The sequence below is a fragment of the Anser cygnoides genome, chromosome 19 (assembly GCF_040182565.1).
Source record: "Anser cygnoides isolate HZ-2024a breed goose chromosome 19, Taihu_goose_T2T_genome, whole genome shotgun sequence".
Classification (NCBI taxonomy): Eukaryota; Metazoa; Chordata; class Aves; order Anseriformes; family Anatidae; genus Anser; species Anser cygnoides.
Genome location: NC_089891.1, coordinates 4,016,403 through 4,037,955, shown reverse-complemented (window position 1 = coordinate 4,037,955; position 21,553 = coordinate 4,016,403). Strand labels below are relative to the sequence as shown.

General features: G+C 43.5%; 1 long non-coding RNA gene across 2 annotated transcripts; it reads right to left on the bottom strand.

Annotated features, from left to right (window-relative positions):
- Positions 1–13,652: 13,652 nt before the first annotated feature.
- Positions 13,653–21,553, bottom strand: LOC106047115 (uncharacterized). 2 transcript variants are annotated; one of them, XR_001213613.3, is made up of 3 exons: positions 21,362–21,553; positions 16,183–16,306; positions 13,653–14,683 (listed from the first exon to the last, which is right to left on the bottom strand). It is a non-coding gene; the product is annotated as an uncharacterized lncRNA (long non-coding RNA). The 2 variants fall into 2 exon arrangements; XR_010825923.1 differs by lacking the exons at positions 16,183–16,306; positions 21,362–21,553 and adding an exon at positions 16,057–16,174.

The following is a 21,553-nucleotide window of genomic DNA, read 5'->3' as shown; positions in this document are numbered from 1 at the left end:
AAGTGAGAGAATTTTAGTCCAAGTCATGCTTCTCAAGAAGGAAATCTGTGGTTTGCCCAGGTAAGCAGGAGAGGTCCAGGAACGAGTCAGGGTGCGCTGCCTTTCACCCATCAAGGGAAGGAACACTCTGTTGTCAGCCACTGGGAACAAACCCATCAAGAAAACAGGATTTATCTTGTAGGCCCGGAGATTTATCATATTGGAACTGCAGAAGCCATCTGATTTTCTTTCCTCATGTCCTCCCAACAATATGGTTTCATATGTCTATTTCCATTAAGCCTTTAAATAATCCCAGAAGCTACACAGGGTGTAGCTACTACACTTCTGTATACAGGTGAAAACAAAGTTCCTATGTGTGATACTGTCACACACAAGTATAAGCACACTCACCTTGTACAGACCTGTTATGTTCAGCCATAAATATCAATAAGTGCCTCTATAAGCTAGACAATCCACAAAAAGTTAATATAGAATTTTATATCGAAACAAACAACAGAGGTTCAGAGGTCCACAATCAGGATTTTGATAGCAGTGTAATTAATGTTAAAAGAAAAGGAAAAAAAAAAATGCCTTTTTTTTAAAAAATAAATGAAAACCACAGGAAAATTGTGAAGTGGCTTTTTTTTAGGGTCAGAAACTAATCATAATGACATCCTTTGTATTTATAAATGCACATGATTCATTCAGGCTTCTTTATTGAAGTGGTGGATTTCTTTCCAGTAATTTAATAGCTGAATGAGTTTATCATGCAAAACCAAACTACCATCATTGATATTCACACTGAGCAACTGGAGAGATTTTTCAAAACCTACTTGCATTTGACATTTCTCCCAGCTCCAAGCAGTGAGTACGCATTCCACGGGACTGTTTGTTCCTGGAAAATGCAGACCCAGCTCGACTTCATATATCAGTTTGTCTAGAACAAACATTTTGTACTTACAAACAGCATCTTAATTGACTAAATGAAAAAAACAGAACATTTGCTCCGTCTAACAAATAAGTATGTATTTTTGATGTCTCCTACAATATTTTCAAGAATAGGCATTAGGAAAAGAATAAATACCTGAACACATCAATAAATCCTTTGTACCAAAAACTCTGCAAAGTGGTTACAGTATTTATGCCTGGATCTCTGTTCAGGTACCAAAGAAACCTGACTTTTTTTCCTGGCATGAAGGAAGGTGTGAGTGTCTAGACACAGGCATGCCGTGACCCAGTCCACTGTCACCCTACTTGTGGGGCTCTGAACTGTGATGTATTTTGTATCTTCAACCTCTTGAGTACTCCTTAACACTTCAGTACCTTTCCCATGCAAACGACACCATGAAGCATATTGCTGTATTTTAATACTTCCGATATCTTCTAATGCTCTGGGCGTGACTCAATTTTTTTCTTTAATTCCAGACTTTCAGAGGTGGTGAATGAGTTTCCAATGGTGAGGGCAAAGAGATTGCTTTTTACACAGTACCCAGAAATTGTATGCAGTTCTTATTTACTCACATCTCCATCAGAAGTCACAGACGTTTGAATTCATTTTTGTTAAGGATTAACAAAAGATACAAAGAATCATTATTAAGCAGTAAAACTAATTAAATTTCAACAGTCTGGAAAATCATTTCAGATTTCCAGTACAAAAGTTTTAATTCCCTCGGATGCTATTCCCAGGCCTGACACGGCTCTCCTTGACAGTGACAACATTTACATTATGTGTGTTAAAGTGAAATCAGTGCTGAAGAGCTGTCCCAAGCAATCAGGCACACTAACCAAATACCCTCGTTCAAAACGGAGCACAACAACAGGAGATATCTCATTCTGCAGGATATCACACATTTGAGCCTCAGAGTTAACAACGATACATGTAAACTTGCAGCCCTCTCCATTTCAGTTTAAAATTATTCAAGGCAAAAAGAAAGTTCTTCCACAGTTTGAGTTATGAGCTATTTTGTTCTCAAACAAGAAACTCCACTGAAATTGGGCTTTCTTGCATGCACGTTTTCTGACTCTTGCCTGGCATTTTCAGCAGCCCCTGTGGTGCTCAGTCAAGAAGACCTCTTCAGCTGAGCCATGCAAGCTGTCTCCATCAGCACCTGCTGTTTGCCTCTCCCTGAGCTCTGCAGGCTACCTGCCGAGATGTAGAACGTTATTCTAGGAGATGTTGATCCCCTGGGGCAGCCCCTGCCAAGGGGAAGCAAAGTAGTGCAGTGGTGGAAGTGGCCGTGGGGTCCTCTCTGCCATCTGTCAGAGTAATAAGATGGCTTAACAGACCCAGACCAGGGACGGGGTCTCCTATGGGCCTTCATCACCTGTTCCCTACACATTTCACCTTGTTTTTCCTCTGCGACCATACCAATACCCATATTAATTATGACTGACAGAGAACCTTCTTTTTTTCTGACACTCTCAGTCCAGATTCTTATGCATATACACACACATAACATGTCCCAAACACATTTCCACCCTTTTATGATATGTCAGGTTTTCATTTAAGTCATTAGTTAGTTCAGGATGCAGCACATGAGAGCCCATTCTTATGTTTGGGTTGAAGCATCCAAGCTGTCACACCCAGCAAGGACCGCAGCATCCAAACCAGCAGTTATTTTGGCAGTGGATAGAGCTACATGGGCTGCATCTAGCACAACAGCTTTTTCTGATCTTTTTTAGAATGGAAGAGGAATTATTTTTCTTAAGTGCAAAGTATTTAATATTGTAACAGCTGCTAAACTCATTAAGCCAACCCAGACAATGATCACATCATTATCATAATTCCATTTAAAGCACTTGCCTCTTTTCAGAGGACCAACACGACACAGTCATTAGAACATTTTTCTGGCAGTTAGCATTCTTATTTGTTGTGAGGGTGAGAAGTGAATTGAAGCTTCCTCGTTTTTCTTTGATTAAGGCTTAAATTAGAAAAAAAATCGATGGCTTAACAAGGTCAAGACAACATTTTGACGTCCCAATCTTTCCACTAAATACCACAGAAATTTCATTGGGCTGCAAAAGCTGAGCAAACTGGGCTCCTTGTTTGTGAACCAGTATGAACTTCTCTAATCACCTCCACCCTATTTAGAATAAAATCCACATTTCTTATAACTTGGTTTGCAAATGATGCAAATGATGGTTTGCAAATGCAGGAAGAGAATAATAGTATGGTTCCTGCAGAATGCAAATGCAGTATCTGAGAAGAAATAATCTGTCAGCACATCTCACAAACCTGCATGCCTGCAGTAAGGCAGGATATTCCCTAAATACAACATGAAAAGGAAATGGGGTGTGGAAATCCCATTCGATAGCACTGGGAAGAAGTGCCAGGAAGCCACCGCACTGCTGCTGCCCTCGTGCCCACCCCAGCACCTGTAGGGAAGAGGCTGTGTAGGTGATGAGAGAAAAGTTTTTTTTGGTAGCCTGACAGCAGGCTAAATCCACCCAGATCTGAAAATTACTGTCAGAGAACAGGGTGGTGTTTGGATATCCAGTATTGGCTGACCCTTGCATCCTTTTCTGAGCAAAATAATAATAATAATAATAAAGAGAAAAAAAAAAAAACACCAACAAGCAGCTCTTCTTCCATTAAGGACTGTGAACTTTCACAGTTGAAAGATGGCAGGTAGAAGATGGAGATAGGAAAACTTCAAGCCAACGGGATAAGTGGTTTTCCACAAATCACAACACGCCCAGCTATTCAGCATCTCCTGCAATTCGAGAACCAGAGAACATCACTTGGAACTACAGGGCAAGAGGTTTTAAACAAAAACATGGAAGTACTTTATACCAGCAATAAGTAATTAAAGCGGGGAATGGGCTGTGCTGGGATGTTTTAGCCAAAAGCCAGTGAGAAGACAACACTGCCTGGAATCACATCCCCAGCTTTCTGGGGATCAATGTACCCAGTGTTTGTTTTTTTCTCTGTTACTCCTGAAGATGCATACAAGGAGATCATCATCAGCTAGAAGTGGTTTCCTTAAGATCCTGCAGCAGTCAGTCCAGGAAGAACATGAACTTCATTAACCTGAGATGTCCCAATTTTCTTTCTTCAGGATTTGTTTCACGTCAGTGATTTTTCTTTCCTCTCACGCAACAGCCAGGGCAACAACTGAGGACTACACCTAGAGAGAACACAGCTCAAGTCAGCTCAAATCTTCACAGACAGAAAATGCTGTCAAGTTGTCCACAATCACATCCTACAAGTAGTATGAGTTCATGTGGGCAAACCTGTTCAAACATCATCCGGTGCTAGAGCAAGCCTTTAATCACATGGACGTGCTTGCCCATCTCTGATTTTAAGCTGCTAGAGCTTAGATTCAGGCTGACACAGAAGATTTGAGCAATAGCATGGGAAGAAATGCAATTAGTGAGCTGGAAAAGCACTGGGAGCAGCACGAGGGAAGCGCTAAGGAAGCAACACAGTCCTAAAGGAGAAAAGATTAAGGAGAAAAAAAAAGCATCTTGGTTTTGGAGTCTAAATGAGCTATCCTGTTAGAGTAAACAACTATTTCCAAGATTGCCAAAAGTTATAAATCCTGTTTGCAGTGAACCTGTGAGGCCTATCTGACAGGGTTTGTACGCAATCATGCTGCAGCTGCTCCTTGCTATGCACCAGAGAATGCAAAGAGGAGTGAGCCCCTGCCTGGTGCCAGGTCAGGTTTTGTGCCCTGAGCTGTGACAAATTCCTACTGATGGGCTTTGCCACTGCTGGGCAATCCATAACTTCTCCTTTGTAGATGCCTGTAAGCCTAATAAATCCTGGAGTCGTTCTCCCTTCCCCCAGTGGGTCCTCTGATGGGGTTTTCCTCAAGTGCTGTCTATTTATTTAACTACAAACCTTGTATTTCTGAAACTTTTGTTTTTGCTAGCTGAAATTGGCCAAGGCACTCAGAATTTACATGGGGAACTGTCAGAAAGGCTGATGTGGGCAAAGCGTGTGATTGTAAGGGTTCATTTTCTTGCAAAACACGGCTAAAATGTGTCATTTTTTTGGCAGGTGTGAAACTGCCTCATTTCAAAGAGGAGATGCAGAATTATTATCAGAACTCTTCAATATTCCATGCTCTGTCTCTTTTCTTTTGGGGCTGTGAATCTGGATAGCTTCAGAAAGAGAAGGTGAAAAAAAATAATAATAATCTTGTTTTACTGAGAATTCTGGGCCCTCGAGCCATCACGTGCACTGCAGCAGCCCTGGCTGGCAGGACGCGACAAGTGCTGCATTTGAACACATTGATCAGAGAGCTTTTACAAGCCCACCCCCTCCAGGAGGATTTCCTATCCCCACCCAGGGTTTCTCAAATCCTCTGCAAGCTTTGCGTTATGCTTCTGGGAGCTAGTTTCCAAATAATGTTATATACTTATCAACAGATCGTTGTTAGTCATAAATGTAAAACACAAATAAAAGCAATAATCATAATTGGTGCAAAGCATAGATTTGACGAATTTGCTAGGTGAAAGTTACATTTTCCCTATCTACATAGCCCATGTAACCATACATCATCAGATGAAGCGGTGAGCCGGGATGCAGAGGCTGGTACGTGAGCACTTCGCAGATGCTCATCCAAGATGCAATACAGGGTGCCCTGGGACCATGCTCAAAACTCTCCGGAACATATCAAAAATTGTTTTTTCTGCCCTGCAGCACTGTGATAACAACCCCACCAGCACACCTGCTACAACCAGTTAAAGCTTGGCCAGCAACATGGGATGCAGGGAGGTACCTATGGGGTGGCTGCCAAGGGCAGGGAAGTCTCTGTGATGAGCAGAGACCTGTCCCATGCCTGCTGCTGCAGCCTGCAAGCATCTTCTGCCCAGGGGAATTCATCTATTTATTTAAACAAACTGAATCCCTAATCCTTTTTTTTTTTTTTTTAAGTAAACTGTATCCCCAACGCTTTTCTAAAATATTAAACACAAAATACTATTTTGCACCACTTGTCACTGAATAAAAAAACAGCAAAACAGAGCCTGTGTTACCTCATCTTCAAGCTTAAAAAAAAAAGACTGACACTTCTTCAGGCCCTCTAATAAGATATTTTGCTACTAAAGCCTCATAAGAACAAAAATTATACTAAAAGCATCTCAAGTGACAAGGAAACGTGGGAGTTTGTTGCCTCATTTATCATGAATAGAGGAACACTTACAGAGCACCCACGATACGCATCCATGTCAGCAGCAACAGGGAGAAGGAAGGGGAAATCAGCAATTTCTGCAAGAACTCATGTCTTATTAGACGAGGAAAATGCAAAAGGGTTGTGGGGCACTCCACATGCAGGGGTTAACACTGCACCCCAGTGCTTCTGCTTGCTTTTGGCCTACCCTAAACCTGGCTGAGTTAGTCTTGACGCAGAGCCTGTACTGACGTTTCCCAGGGGAAAAGCAGCAGCACACTGGGGTTTGGGGCTTTTTTCAACAGCTAAAGGGAAGCAGTTACTTCTCCTCCAGCTACAGAGTGAACTTTAGTGCAGGCGTGAAGGGCACCTCCCGCTGGCTTCCCAGCAAGATCCCCCCAGAATGGAGTTATTTTTAAAGACATTTTGTTCCCCATACAGGAATCCAGAACTAGTGGAAGAGAAAAGCAGGAATAGATAGAAAAAGAACCCAAGGCACAAATCCCATACTTGCAGGAGGGAGAGGATGAGGGCAGGGGCAGCCCAGCACACTGCTTCAGAAAAGCAAACCTGGCCCAGTGCAAATTCCTCTGGCTCTTTGCACAAGTCCAAAGTATTCAGAAAAGCAAAAAGTCTCAGTGAAATATGTATTTATTGGCTTTGCCATTTATATATCCTTCCTCTGGCTGGGCAGATAACCTCTTCTTAACAGTACTCAGAGCATCTCAAAATGCAGCACAGACACCCACTGGTAGTTGAGTGGCAACCTCATGAAGGAGTTAAGGAAAGCAGACTGCTTTCACTATCAGTTATTGCTGACAATCCTCATTATGCGTCTGAAGTTTCTGATGACTAACCTGAAATGCCTATTGAAGTGAGGAATTCTTACATGTCAATACTGCACTATTTCTGATGATCCCTTTAAGATAGACTAGCCAAAACACAGGCTTTTAAGCTTAGTCACCTTCTATTGGTTCTCCTAAACTGGAGGAAGAAGAAAATAAAAACTATTTTTCCCCCCAATATTCTAACTTTCCTCCTCAAAAGTGTCTTACTTGGTAATTTTGGTCTAAATATCATGATTTCCTGCTAGCACATTAGATCAAAATGATGTAATGGAGATGAGTTACCCTGAAAAAATTCTCACAGAAAGTTCAGATGGAAATCTGTGTTCCTGTAAAATACTTACATTTTTTCCTGAGCAAGTATTTCCTGAAACAGTTTCTTCAGAGAATTTTCAAACAGATTCTCAAGATCTTTCATAATTGCCACTTAGAAAGAATGCAAAAATCTCTAGGCTGCTTTTTTTCTTTTACATTTGAGGACTCATGCACACAGATGAGCAATGACATATTATCAAACTTTCTTCTGTCATTGATCCTGTCACTATATTAAAAGCTGCTCTGCTGTGAAACGAATAATCCAGGCAAGTGTGAAGCATGGTATAAAGGTAAACTGAGTAAGATTTATCACAGGGGAAGAGAGAAAAAAATCTATTCCTCTAGTTATTAAAATCAGATTAAAAACAATGATGTTGCAGTGTAATTTCTCTCTTCATTCACCCTTTTTATCTGATCAGTAAAGGGAGAATTTAATACATTTCCTATGAAGCTCTCTGCCTGGAATGGGAATACAACCGGTCGTTCTGATTTCTCCAGCTGTTAAAGAAGAATATGCCCAACACAAATGGTTCATCAGGGAAAACTGGATTTAAGAGATTACTAGTGTACTATGCTTGGTTTTACTCCAACTACAATAAACAGCACTTTAAATAAATTAATAGTGAGAATTACATTTGTCATTTTGATTATTCCTACACTGAATTTCATGCTCTACAGCACGTCCTGGTTACAGCACAATCCACCACCACTTCCACAGGGTCCCACCTTGCCCCAAGCCCACCTGATGCCATCAGGAGACCCCAGGACCTGCCCAGTCCAGACAAAAGCCTGAAATTTAGTGCTTGGCCTCATCTGCACGAGGAAAGCTTCCCAACTGCTGCTTTAAATACACAGCAATCTCTCTTCCTGCAGAGACAGCATACGGCAGGAAGCGATGACTTCCACTACGGTGCCAAATACCACTTGTCAGGCTCACAACATAATTTTTGCCACTCTGGTCACCAGCCCAGGGAGGGTTTGCTAACCTTCAGCTGTGCACAAGGTGCCCTGCTGCCCAAAGTTTTTTTTCCCACCCTCCTTCAAGGTTTCCTAGCAGAGCAGCCCTACCGTTAGCAAATCCATCTTGAACCCTTCTTGCTCCCAATAAATAAAGCCAGAAAGTCCTCTCCTTGTAGGTTGCTATAGAAGCACTACTGACAGCTCAGCGACCTTTCTCCGACAGTTTCTCTCATTGCTCCAACTTGAGAGAAAGGACAATGAGAAATAAGGCTTTTTCTTTTTTTGGTATTTTTCCAAACTACTATGATAGCAGCTACTATGATAGCAGTGGAAAGATTAAAGACAAATACTTTTATTCAATCACAGTACCTCCACCTCCCCCGCAAACAAAAAAAACCAACCAGCTGATGATCCTGTAACATTTCTTGACACCAATGCCTAAAAACCATCTGAAATCTAGCAGCTAGCATCCACTGCCAAAATATCTGTTTAAATTCCAAGCAGAGCACGCACAGGCAGTTGCAAAGAAACATCAGAGATTGGGGGAAAAAAAAAAAGAAAGGGCAAATTAAAGATCGTGACATTTTTAGATGCTTCAATGGTGGTGACCAGGTAGGCTACTAGCTTATCTACTGACATACATGCACCACTGTGCAGCAGTAATACAGAGCTCTCTGCAGACCTTCAAAATAATTCGTATGGTCCATTATCCATGAAAATGCACGTTTCTTAAAAAAAAAAAATCTCATAAGGTGTTGTAAACTAAAAAGGATCCCATGTCTCAGCAACCAGCACCTTCTTTTGCCGACAGTGAAGAACATTTTGTTTCTGAAACACGGCTCCTACTGTCATCACATTTTGACTCACCAGCACTTAGTACCCGCTTGTAGTTGATAGTTCTAATTTCCTGCTAGTGCAAACGCGTGGCCTTGTTCCAAACCTGCAGCTTGTCTACCAATGTAACACATGAAGTATTGTAAACTTAGATTTCAGTTAAATAATTAATCCATATTCTCTGCTTTCCAGAGCCACGAATATTGCCATATCCCTGAGCCAAGTTCTGACTTTTATCACATTGAAAGGTAAGGTAAAAATCACCATTCTGGATTCTGCAAATTCCATTTTATTGCTAAGATATATGATAGACAAAAGAAACCTGAATCCATAGGACATTCAGGATGCTTACAAAATTGCTGGGTCAGTGTGTTTGTTCACACGCAGCTGCCACTAGTGCAACAATACTGCAGGTCCTGTATTTTAATTGCCACAGGAAAAACTGCCCTAAATTCATCAGCCCAGTAGAATTTACTTGCAGCAGTGGCTGCCAGCAGCTTTTCACTGCACTAATCAGGGATCAGCACAATTTCTTTGCAAGAGGGGCTCCCAATGCCAAAGGTCAATTTGTAACACAATTGGCTAAATTAACAAAAATTCTATAACAGCATCGCTAATGTAAAGGCTTGATACCTCAAAGCCCAACCTAATTAGCACAGACAGAGAGCAGGGAGAAGGTTGGGGTGGACAAGATCTCCCACTGAAGAGAAACTAGGGACCAGGGATCCGCACCACCAAGATGCCCAAGTTGCTTTTACACTTCCAGATGTGATCTGCTGCATTCCCTGTGATGCTTCGGGTGGCCCCTGCAAGGAGAGGGGGGTTAGGGGCAGCTTTCACTCACCGGTGGCTGCTGCTGGCTGTCAGGGCATCAGCTGGCAAGCCATCCTGCCTTCCCTTTCTCTCTTTTCCCCAGCATTACCTGTGCAGTGCCAGGCCGCAGGATGGCATCTCGGGCACGTCTGCCTGGAGTCTCTAGAGACTCCTAATGGGCTGCAATTAAAAAATGGTTTGGCTTAAAGTTTTTGACACCAACTAGGTGTTTGTAACCAGCCCCCCTTCCAGGAAAGCTTTCTGTTGCACTAAGCCAGGAGTTTCACTCTCGGTACTGCTAGGAGGCTTTGTGCTAGGAGGCTTTGCTCACTTTAAACTTGCCAGGCAGGAGTGGCAGAGGCAACGTAGGCTTTGCACAGAAGAGGCTCTTTGGTTCTAGATTTGTACATGGTGCAGCACTTTGCAGTCCTCGTTCGTGACAAAGTCTCCAAATTGCACAGAGGGGTAGGAACAACAAGTTAAAGACAAGCTGATATCTTTATAACCAAGCGTCAGGCTCTAGTCTGGCCTTCGGTGACATGTCCCTGGGAAAAAACCTCCTGTTTTCTCGCTCACATTATTGTTTTCTGCAAAATGGATACTGTCAGTGCAGCAGAGGAAATATTCGTGCTCATATATGAAAAGCCAGTGCATTGAGATGAAGGACTTTTCACACTACCTTGCAACACACAACCACGCTGTGCCTGCAGCTGCTTGGAAACATCACTCCAGACACTCAGAAAACACTGAAAAGCATCAGTTAGTGTTCTTCCTTATCATCTGTACAAATCTGGAAAAATCTGGAAGGCTGAGCTTTTTATTCAGAATATACACGGGGGACCTGGGAACAGGAAGAGGTTTGATAGCATTACCCCTTTCAAATAACAAGAAAATTAAGATTTTTCTTCACCCTTTTTTCTTCTTCCCTCTGGAAGTCTCTCTAAGAGTTCAAGCAGTTAAAGAGGTAAACTTTTTGTCCTCAGAGAAAGACAGAGTGATATTTAATCAGTAACAGCCTTAATCTTTACTGCAGATTAAAAATCAATGGGTAGCCTCACGAGTTAAGATCTGTTTCACTGGAGATATACATGTCGTCTAATTAAACCATGTTCTCCCCCCGTAACTTAACACAGAGTGTATAGCTAGAATAACACCGCCTTGAAACGCCTGCTAGCCCTGGGCTTGTACTTGTTTTGCTGGGCTTACAAAGCTGCCAGAGACCAGCCATCATGTCCAGGGAGCAATATGGGTGATGCTTGTTTGCGTATATTGAATAATCCAGTTATTTAGGAATTGGCAGCACTGAGTTTGCTTGTTCATCTGTTCTGCTGCTTAGAAATGCAACGGACGTGGTACTTAAGTATCATGTCATGTGCTGCCATCAGATAGCTCAGGAACCATTTCCCATCCTCTGCAAGCTCTCCACCTCTCTGCACATCACAGGAAGGTAAAGAGTCAGCAGCTGGAGGTGGGCCACCCCTTTGCATTCACAGTAGCGATGAAAGAACCAAGAGACTGCAATGTGCAGAAGGAGTTTCTGTCCCAAAAGGAGTGACGGTCATTTCAGGGAGGAAGAGCAAGACACAGAGAGGGCTGGAGGAAGCCAGCAACATCCAGACCACCAAAAGAATTTCCTTAAGACTGAAGGTTATCGTTTAGTTTCTAACCCCTCTCTCACAATAATATTTCAGCTTCTAACAGGTTTTCCAGCCACCACTTGCGTTTGCTAATAGAGCTCTGGAGCAAGGCGCCTTGCTGAGGAGAGCTGTGGGATTTAGTACCTGAGGGGCAATTTTCAAAATCCCTTGCAGGAGGAGGAGGTCAGGATGCTGTTAGCCCTGTAACAAAAACAACCTGCTATCAGCCCAAGCTGGATTTAGTCTCCAGCATGGACATCACAAGCTAACAGTCTGGTGTCAAAGCTTTTACCGCAGGCTTGCCCTGCCTGATTGCAGCCACGGACCAAGAGATCGGCTTCCGAGACATGAGGTCTAAAAATCTTCCAGTTCTGACCACCACAGAGCTGCACTTACTAATAACAAGCGACTACAAATTACAGTTTTGCTATCCGTGGGCAGCATGCCACAAGGATTAAAATTTCACCCGTTACTTTGGTGCGTTGATAACAATTTGAGAACAGGCAGGTTTTACACTTTCAACATTAACATTGCTAGGATTCAGAAGGTCTTCAGTGCATGAAGCTTTCACACCTCAGCCAATGAGAAAATAATTTTATAATTAAGTTTCACTAAAATGAAGAATTTTGTTATCCCTAATTGTTTTGCTCTATGAAATCACAGAACCACTGAAACATTTATGTACTCAAGCTACTAGACTTTTTTTTTTAAAACCCAGACATTCTTCCATCAGAAAGATGTGGTTTTAGTAAAGTAAATATTTTTATATGGAAAATACCATTTGAAAGCATAATAAAACTACATTTTTAACAAATCAACCTGAACAAACTTCTGTTTTTAATCTGGGAACATAAGCACTCCATTGGGGAAAAGGGAAGAAACTTAAAAAGGTGAAAGGAAACAAAATCCAGAAAAGGAAAATGGAAAACTCAATAAGTGTGCTGCCAAAGTGGCACTGGAAATTTATAGCAAGTGTGCTTTTGTTTAGGAACTGCTCCGAGAAGCGCAGAAGGTGGAAGCAGCTGGTCCAAGTTTACACAGTCAGTCAGAGGATCAAAACCCAGGGACGCTCCGCTCGGACCGTTTATAGCTCGCCTTCTCTGGCAGCAGCCACCAAAAGGATCCGGCCTCAGAGCAGCAAAGGTCTGGAGCCAGAAGTGGTTTTTCTTGCTCTCTGCAGGATTGTTTCAGCTCAAAACTCATAGTCACAGGTTCTGCTATGGTAGTGGTATCACACGCATTCCCCCACCTGCATACACTCAGTCATTGTGCTAGTTGGGATAGATGTTTTTAAACCCCAGGACGAAAGGCTGGGGACAAAGCACACTGATAACAGCCTTTAGATGCCACAGGAGACCAAAGCTCTGACCAGATTTAGGCTGTGATGAAAGGTACTTCTAATTGGAGCCTAATTTAATACTGCTCCTATTCAGTTTCACAAATCAAGTATTCAGACCTGGGCTGTAGCATTCTCTTATTAATTCCTTTGAGGGTTCATTTATGCTGGCTATCACTGCTGTGCCTGGTTCCTGCAGAGTCGACCACTGGCTCCACGCCTGGCTGCATATCTTACATTCAGGGGAAGCTTCTGCTTCAGTGCAGGGCTGTGCTTTGAAAAGCACCACAGTGCAAAATGTCTCCGTGGGTCGCCTTTGTTTGTCACCTCTCACGGGCTCCAGAACATACGGGCTAAATCAATAAGAGCATGTTAGAGCAGCAGCGTTTTTCTTCCAGCTCTGACATCTTCGTGGCAGATGAAACCCAAGCTGAGTCCTCCCTTGTTCATAGAACAAGGCCTCACAAGGGACAAGTCAGATGTGTTCCTAAATACACCTTAACTAAACTCATATCCACATGAGGCCAAAGTTACTCACAGTGAGAACAAACCTGCTGGATTTCCTTAATTTGCAAGCCAGGCAATTAGAAGAAGATTCTTGTTTGTACACAAGCAGCTGAGCTACGATCACTCTTCCCAAGGCAAAACCACACTGATTTCCACATGATGATTCTTCCATTCATGAGAGCTCATTCATCCCTCATGGCAGTGTCGAGGATAACTGTAAATCTTGATACTTCTCCCAGAACTGACCACACTTACAAAAGAGTACACTGAAGTGAAAGGATATCATATTTTTCCTCTTTTTTTAAAAAAAAAAAAAAAAAAAAAGATTATTTTCTGGCCTATCCCTTCCAGGACCAAGCTTCAACAAAGCCAAGAATTTCCGACACTGCAACAGCTCATATTGCAGCCCTGCCCTCAGGTTCCTGAGGAGGATTTCATTACAAGCTCTGTCCTCCCAGCCTTCCTTCTCAGGTTTCAAGAATAGGAACGGAGGTGTTTAAATGCACAACTTTTGGAAAGGGGGCGGCGAAGAAAACAACGTAAGAGTTAGCTGCTCTACCATTTTGCTTCATTCAGAAACACTTTGCAAGAGATAATGAAGTCTGGGTATCAGTAAAATTGCATAATCCTGCCACCCACTATCAGGCTGCTTCACACAAATTTGGCTATATTCTTCCCCCTTGCCAAACTGTTCCTGCAGCAGGCCCCATACTTGGCAGAAACGCTGCTGCTATTCTGGCTGAAGAACACATTTAAGGGGAACACTTTGTTCCACTGTGTCGAATTTATTCTCAGCAAATTCTTCCTTCCTGCTCGCCACGCTCCCAGCTCCTTTCTGGAAAAAGGCACCGACAGCAGAGCAGCCCCAGTCCTTGTCCTGGCTCATTCATCACCAGCCTCCACCTCACCATCTCTTGTTGGAAGCCTCGAACAAATGTCAGAGTCCTGCTGATGAAACCACCCATCCTGCAATAATTCCTCCCAATGGACAGCATGAGAAGTGCTCAGAGCAGGACTCACTTCATGTGCAGTGACAGGAGATGCGTTTAGAAGCTAATCTCCAGCCCAAATACGTTTTTTTAATGCAACTACGAAAAATATCATGTGTCATTCTTGTGCCTCAGTTCCCTCCATACAAACTGCACACAGTAAAATCCCTATGACAGGGATCACTGAGAAGAATTATTGTAGAGGTTTGGGGGGTTTTCTCCCTCCTCTTCCCATCACGTCAGGCCTGTAGACTGCTGCAGCAACCTGCTCTTCTCCCTGTCCAAGTTTTCACCATCTCCATTGGGACACAGGGACTAAAAGGGCAGTGGGAGGTGCTTTGAACCCAGGCCTCTGAAAAGGACAGAAATAGGATATATATATTTTTTTTAATTTGCAGGAAGTACCATTAATTCCACTTACAAATCACTGAAGATGCTCATTATTCCTAAAACAAAGCTAGAAGGCAAAAGTTTAAATAGCTAAATGCTAGTACCAGGCCTTTAAAATGTCAAGCAGAGAAGCACAGTCGTGTAGTCTGCCCCCGACTTCAAAGCAATTTTACGTAGACAAAAACATGCGCTGAAATGAAAGAAACAGATGAGCGTTATCACAGCAAATAGAATAGCACAACTTGTAAAGATATCAGTGCTTATATCTAACTTCACCTTAAAATCATTAACCTTTTTATAGTTTACTTTGTTGCTGAACAATTTCTATTCCACATGATGTTCTTCTGAAGGAAAAAAACACTTTCAAGTAGATTTAGCCTAATGAGAGAAGACTATGATGGCATTTAAAATCATCCATTTATCTTTTGAAAAGAAACAGTATACGTGTACTCCCCATACCAACTTAGAAATTTGCTTCAAGTTGGTTTTCTGTGATTAAATTAATCCCAGGCCAGCTCCATTAGCTTCAGCTTTGGTGGGTTTACATGCGGCTTGGTTGTTCTCTGGGAACTGGTTTGACATCCACCAACAGATCGCACCCAAGAGCCATGGAGCAGTAATTAACTTGGGGTTAACATCAGCTGTGTTCACAAATGAGTTCGTGACTCAAAGGTTAAAGGCTCTTCATCAATTCTCCTGATATATCCGTACTGAAACTGCCTTAAAGTAACTCGTGGTGATCGCTACATGCTGTGAGCTGGCAGACCTATGCCTCAATAGGGGAGAGAAGGCCATTCCCACCAGGGAGGACCTGCCTGCTTAAAACATGTGAAAATATACCTCTTCTAGTGCACCATCACTTCATTTTTTGAGCCTGTCAGAATACAACCAGCCAGCCTAATACCTCTGAGCCAAAAAACTATTCAGGATGCAGAATTATGTTTGTTTTCTGCGGTGGTAAACTATCCTAACATCCCCATTATTTTTACATTTACGTTACTTGAACAAAAAGTGATCACGTTACATTTGTTGCTGCTCCTGAATCTACCACCCAGGCTTGACTTTGTGCAGAGCTATCAGAATTGAACTTTTAGTAAAATGGCATTTTTTTCTTGCTAACACACAACAATAAATCTTGCTGCTGGAAACAGGAAACTTACATTTCTCTGTTGAGAAATAACATGATCAGAAGAATAAGTAACACCCAAATGTCCTTCGTGTTCCCCGTTCTCAGAACAGAAGAGAGCTGCAATAACTTGAAAGGGTGCACAGAGCCTTTCTGGCAAACTCACGTCCTGACTTGAAAAATTAGAATCATTACTAGCACTCTCTTACCTTGTTGATAAATTCTCAAGTGAGCTTCAGACCTAAATCATCCTATAAACACAGCACAGTCTGAGCTCAGACAGGGCTCCCTGGAAAACATTTTGGGAAGCGCTTGAACTTGGTTTCATTACTTACCACTGAAGATGATTTAGGTTGATTGGTTTCTGAATGAAACCAAATGAGCTGAGATCATCCATTTAAGGTATCACCGTCTCCAGAAATTAAAGGTAAAGATCCTGAAAAACAGTGAGCCTAATTCCTAGAAGAGAGGACAAACAAAGTAAGCAAAAAAATAAGCATGAGAAGTAAATCTCTAACTGTTCTGATGCCGGAATATAGACTTTAAAATGGGGATAGTTTAGCAAAATGCAAATGCATATATTCTTCATGAGCTTCAGCCCAACCCTGGGTTGCGTATGGAATTCAGGGACATATTAAGGGAGAGTAAATGCATCGAAAGTTAACAACTACTGAAACTACATGAAATAAATATTAAAGAAATATCCAAATACGTAACAGAGGCTGCATGAAAACCCTAAGCCCTTAATTTTGTCATTACCTAACTTTTGACTGCTTAGACTTGGGAAACTCGCAGAATTTGTATAAAACAGATTTTTGCTACATTATTTCTCAATAAAAAAAAAGAAGAATGCAGGGGAGAATAACAAGGCAGTTGAGCCCAGGAAAGGCCACAGCAGCTCTCTGCAGGGCCCAGCCCAAGGAAGCTCTGGGTGAAGCCCGGTGAGCCCAGGGTTAACGACAAAGTGACAGCAGCGATCAGCTGTCAGCCTCGGCAGCAGCAGCCAGCCCAGGGAAGGAGCGGGGCTCTGCTCCAGAGGCCTTGCAGCTGTCTGTGGACAAGTGCTGAAGGCACTTCGGGAGGCCTGGATTAGGAGCCAGACTTGAGGGTGAACGTGCCTCAGGAGCTGCAGCCCCTTTAGGGGGCTGTGGGGTATGCACCAATGCCACCCCGGGGTTCGTTAGATCTTTCCCAATTGCACAGTGTGCCAGCTCTTAATTACATCCCTCCTGTCCTTCTGTCTGCCTTAGTCTCCAGCTGGCTTCAGCGTCCTTTGTGCCAGGGGTGGCCGATGAGCACCAGGAGCCCGCCGCTGTGGGTGCTTCTGGGGACCAAGGCGAGGAAATTCCCAGGCACAGCTTCCCTGGGTGGCGTGACCGAGGTGTCCCACGTGTCAGAGCCCCGTGCGAGTGAGCGAGCACAGGACCAGTGAGGGCTGCAACTCCTGCACTACACATCCTGCTGGGCCAAAACCACGTTTAGCCTGTTTCTGTGTGGAGCAAACGGCTTCCAAGGCAAAACTCCATCAAAAGCAAGCACCCTGCATGGGAAAAGCCTGGAAAATACCCCAGCAAGCCAAAACCCAGGTGTCATGGGAAGTATGGAGCCATCTCAACCATGTCACCACCACCTGGAGCTCCTTCCTCTTCGCTGCTTCACGTCCCCAACATCGTTGTGCTGCTGCCCTCTGCAAACCCAGGCATCCCTTGGTAGGGGAGGACAAGCGTGTTGTCCTCAGCCTTCAGCGAACACACCCGTGGCTTTACAAGTGTGTCTGCTGTAAGGGTCACCAGTGACATCTTCACTTCACTGCCCTGCCTGCTGACACACTACAAGCCTTCCAGTTTGCTCATTATCAGTTTACCGTGGGCAGCAGCCAGCACAGTCTGCTAATTTAGCTTGGACTCACCCCCCCAGGGGGTGGCTGGCCAATAACACAGCTCTACCCTTGTGGCAGAAACTTCTACAAGAGACAGAGTCTACAAAAGCTTGTTTCCCTCTCTGGCAGCAGCAACTTTGAATGTTTCTTAAATCAGAAGCATCAAACACTCTCAGCTCTATGTGAACTCGAAGCATCTTCCGCAGAATTTCTGAAGCCTGCAGATAAAGCAATGCAAGATACCCTGCCAGGTACCGAAGCCATAAAGCTTCAAACCGTACAAAGGTGACTGGTTTTCAGCAGCCTATCTGAAGGATTAAACATGAATAAATCTTCTACCTCATAGGGTAAAACATAACGAATTTGCACATTTTCTGATGGCTGAAACATAAGCCAGCCCAGTGTGAACAGCTGGAAGTATTAATGTGCAATAATGTAAAAGTAGTAAAATATGTTATAATGACTGCCACTCAGTCAGCAGTAGCTGTGTAATATGAATAAGAAACACTTTAAATCCTTTCTAAATAATTGGCAGTATGTGTTTATATGGGACTGGGGTTGCATATTAAAACACACCTGATTTATTCCTCATAAGCAATGAGTATTTACTACATCTGTGATAGCTGTATAGATTCAAACCTCATTTTTTAAAATGATTAATTGGTATTTAATTAGCATGCATTAACATATGAGTTATATACATCCTAGTTGTGAATGCAAATATAATTCTAATAATTACATAACTAGTTATGCTTTCAAGAGCCTAATGCATAATGCAGTGCAGACAGCTTCCCTTGCTGAAGAAAAATAGCATGGAGCACATACAGAGAAAAAACAAAAAAAAATTTTAAGTCTCATTTCAAAATGGAAATGGGTCTACAACAAGAACTCTCTGGGTCTTACAGAATTGCAGCAGGAAGCCAAAACGTGGGGTCCCCCCAGCAGAAGTGGCTTTGACAGCAGGTAATGAGGGGCTGCACAGCTAGCTAGCCTGTGCAGAGGGGGGTGCTACAAGGCAGGGCTTGTTGTTGGAAAGAGGACTACACAAATGTTCAACCCCTTTCCTTTCCTGTCACCAGCAGCTCCTTTTTCAGCCACTTTCTGCAGTAGATGCAGAAACCTCCAGCCACACTGTCTGATGAGCAGAGCCCTTCTCAAGGAGCTGAGCGCTCCGCCAGGACCCTGCAGGGTTATTCGCTGCAGCTGGGGCAGCTTGGCCCCTCAGAGCTGTTTCGGTGCTTAAATCCCACTGATGGTCTATCAAATGCATGGCCCTATATCCCTAAGAGCTTTACGAAAACAGAAGGTGTAGGTTTTTAAAAGCACGTTAGATGTCTAGGAAAAACCTTTACAGTGGCCCCTTTTCTTGGAGTAATTAAACTGTCCATTTGAGGAGCATCACAGGGGTTGGAAGATGCTCTTCTCTTCGCTGAGAAATGCTGTTGCTACACCAATTGAAAAGCAACTATTTCTTTCAAGTGCACAATCAATATTTGAGGTTCTGGAGATTTGTGTTTGACTCTCAGCCAAGTAACAGAGCTGTGACACCCCAAGGACTGAGCAGCAATGGCACCTTCGAACAACAAAGGACATGCCGGGAGAACTGCCAATGTGAGCCGACATCTCAGCACTTCTCTGGGAGGCAAATGCTCTGAGGGCCTCCTTCCCTTTGGTGTCATGCTAATTCAAAGTGGCAGCACAGAGAACAACTCCTGGGGCCACCAGCAGCGTGAAGTAGGCAAATCGAGTAATAGCACTGCCAGACGCAGTGGTCTCCAGTCTCTAAACTGCCAGATGTAAAGGTCTCTAAAATCCACCCTGAGTCCCAGTGGGTCTGTCAGATACTCTTCTACCTTCTTTCAACTCCATGCTACCAACAGTGAGGCTTTTTAAAAACATATTAGGAAAGGTAGGAGGGAACAGGGAGCCCTTTGGAAAGCAAAGAACACCACGTCTTCTGCTATTTCTCCTGTTTAAATGAAAGTATTCCAACCTACAGCCTCGACCCTGAAAAAGAAAAGTTGATTATTGCCCCTAGCAGAGAATACCTCTCTTCTATCCTTCTCTCATCCAAGCTATTTGGGATTCAAGATAAGGCTCTTTTTCAGCAGTCAGATCTCCCCTGAAGCTGACAGGTAAAACTGCTGGTGTCCCCGCACATCCTCCCTCTGAGCACCGAGGGAGGCGGAGAAATCCCAGCCCTGCTTCTGGACTTCAGCAAAAATCCACCCCCTAATTGGTGGCTGCGAAGCAAAACTGTCAGGGCCGATTCTTTGCTCCAACACCACCTCCTATCCCTTCCTTGCAGGAGTCCCACACCTCACATACACATGCTTCTGGTCCACTTTTTGCAAACTTGAAGGTATTTCTATTTCTGCCTGTAGCTCAGGGTATAGGAACTCTCCTGCAAGCCTTCACAGAAGTAAATGCCCTGCTTTCAAGTCCAGGTAAGTCTCAAAAAGGCTGCATTTGTCAATCTGACAAAAACCACTCTGAGATATGGCATTTTGTCAGAGCTCAGTGACATCCCGTGCAGAGCTCCCCAGCCCTTTATCCAGCCCCAGCTCCCCCCAGGAGGAACACAAACCCACAGCTACGTGGCTGCAGCTTTCCCTCCCCATGCTCTGCATGCCAGAGCCATGCTTGTCTTTCATTTCTCCTGTTGAGCCCATTGCAGGGAAATCCTGCTGAAGATAAATCCCCTCTTTTTTTTTGCATGTGGGGAATAACGAAGCCTGTTCTTTAATAAACAATCGCACTTGCATATGATCTGGGCTCTCCTTTTGTCATGCCTTGCTCTTTATCTTGTAGAGGTTTCTGAGGTGGCTTCCGTGAGCTACTGCCCAAAAAAAAACATTTGATTGCTCTTGTCCACTGCAGCCACACATCCGTGGGCCACCACTGCCCGAGTCGCCTGGCCATCATAAGCAGCAGCAAATTTACTGAGGGAAGGATGACAGAAAGTAGGGAAGATCTCTAGGGGTCCCACATGAGTACCTGTCACCCAAGTGGGGAGAAAAAAAAAGGGATTCACCCTATTTTGACACTGCTGCACAAAGGCAGCTAACTCCAAATACTGACTTACCTTTGGGGATGTATTCTTCACATCAAAACCATCATTTGGGGAAGTGCGTATCACCACAGCATCTCTTTTAGAAGTGCCTAGACAACAGCAGCACTCAGGGCTACTGACCCCCCCCCCCCCCCTTACCAACCCTAGGTACATTTTATATTAAAAGGAAGCATTAATATTGCATGTTTTGAGAGCAAATACGTATGAATTATTGCTGACAGTTAAGGCAAAGGCATGAATTCCCATCAGGAAGCACAGAGCAGTTTTAGGGCTCTGAAGCCTTGAGAAGCCAGGAACATGCCCACTGCAAGGCGAGCTGCTCATATGGCACAGCAGATTTGGATGTTCCCTTTGCCGTCTGTCACGTACTTCAGAGCTTTTATGCAAACTGCCAGGAGACAAGAAAAACATACTATTACTGGGGGAAAATCAAATATTCAATTTGCTAGACAAACTGTAGGGGCCTGAGCTCTGGGTTGTCTTCAGTAATAAAAGTCTTAGTGTTCCTACATAAATATGCTGGTCTAGTCCCAGGCTGATTAGTAAAGAATAATAAGTGTACCTGGCTATCCGCAGCCTGCGGGGGAAAAGCTGTGCTCTGAGTGGTTAGCTCTTAAGTCTTTGAGTTTCCGAACACTGATTTTCTGATTGTCTACAATCTGCAAAGAAATTAAAAAATAGGTTCAATCCCCTCCAGTAAACAAACAGATCCCTGCGGTTCCTTTATCAGTGTTCCTCGCCCAGGCTTCTTTTC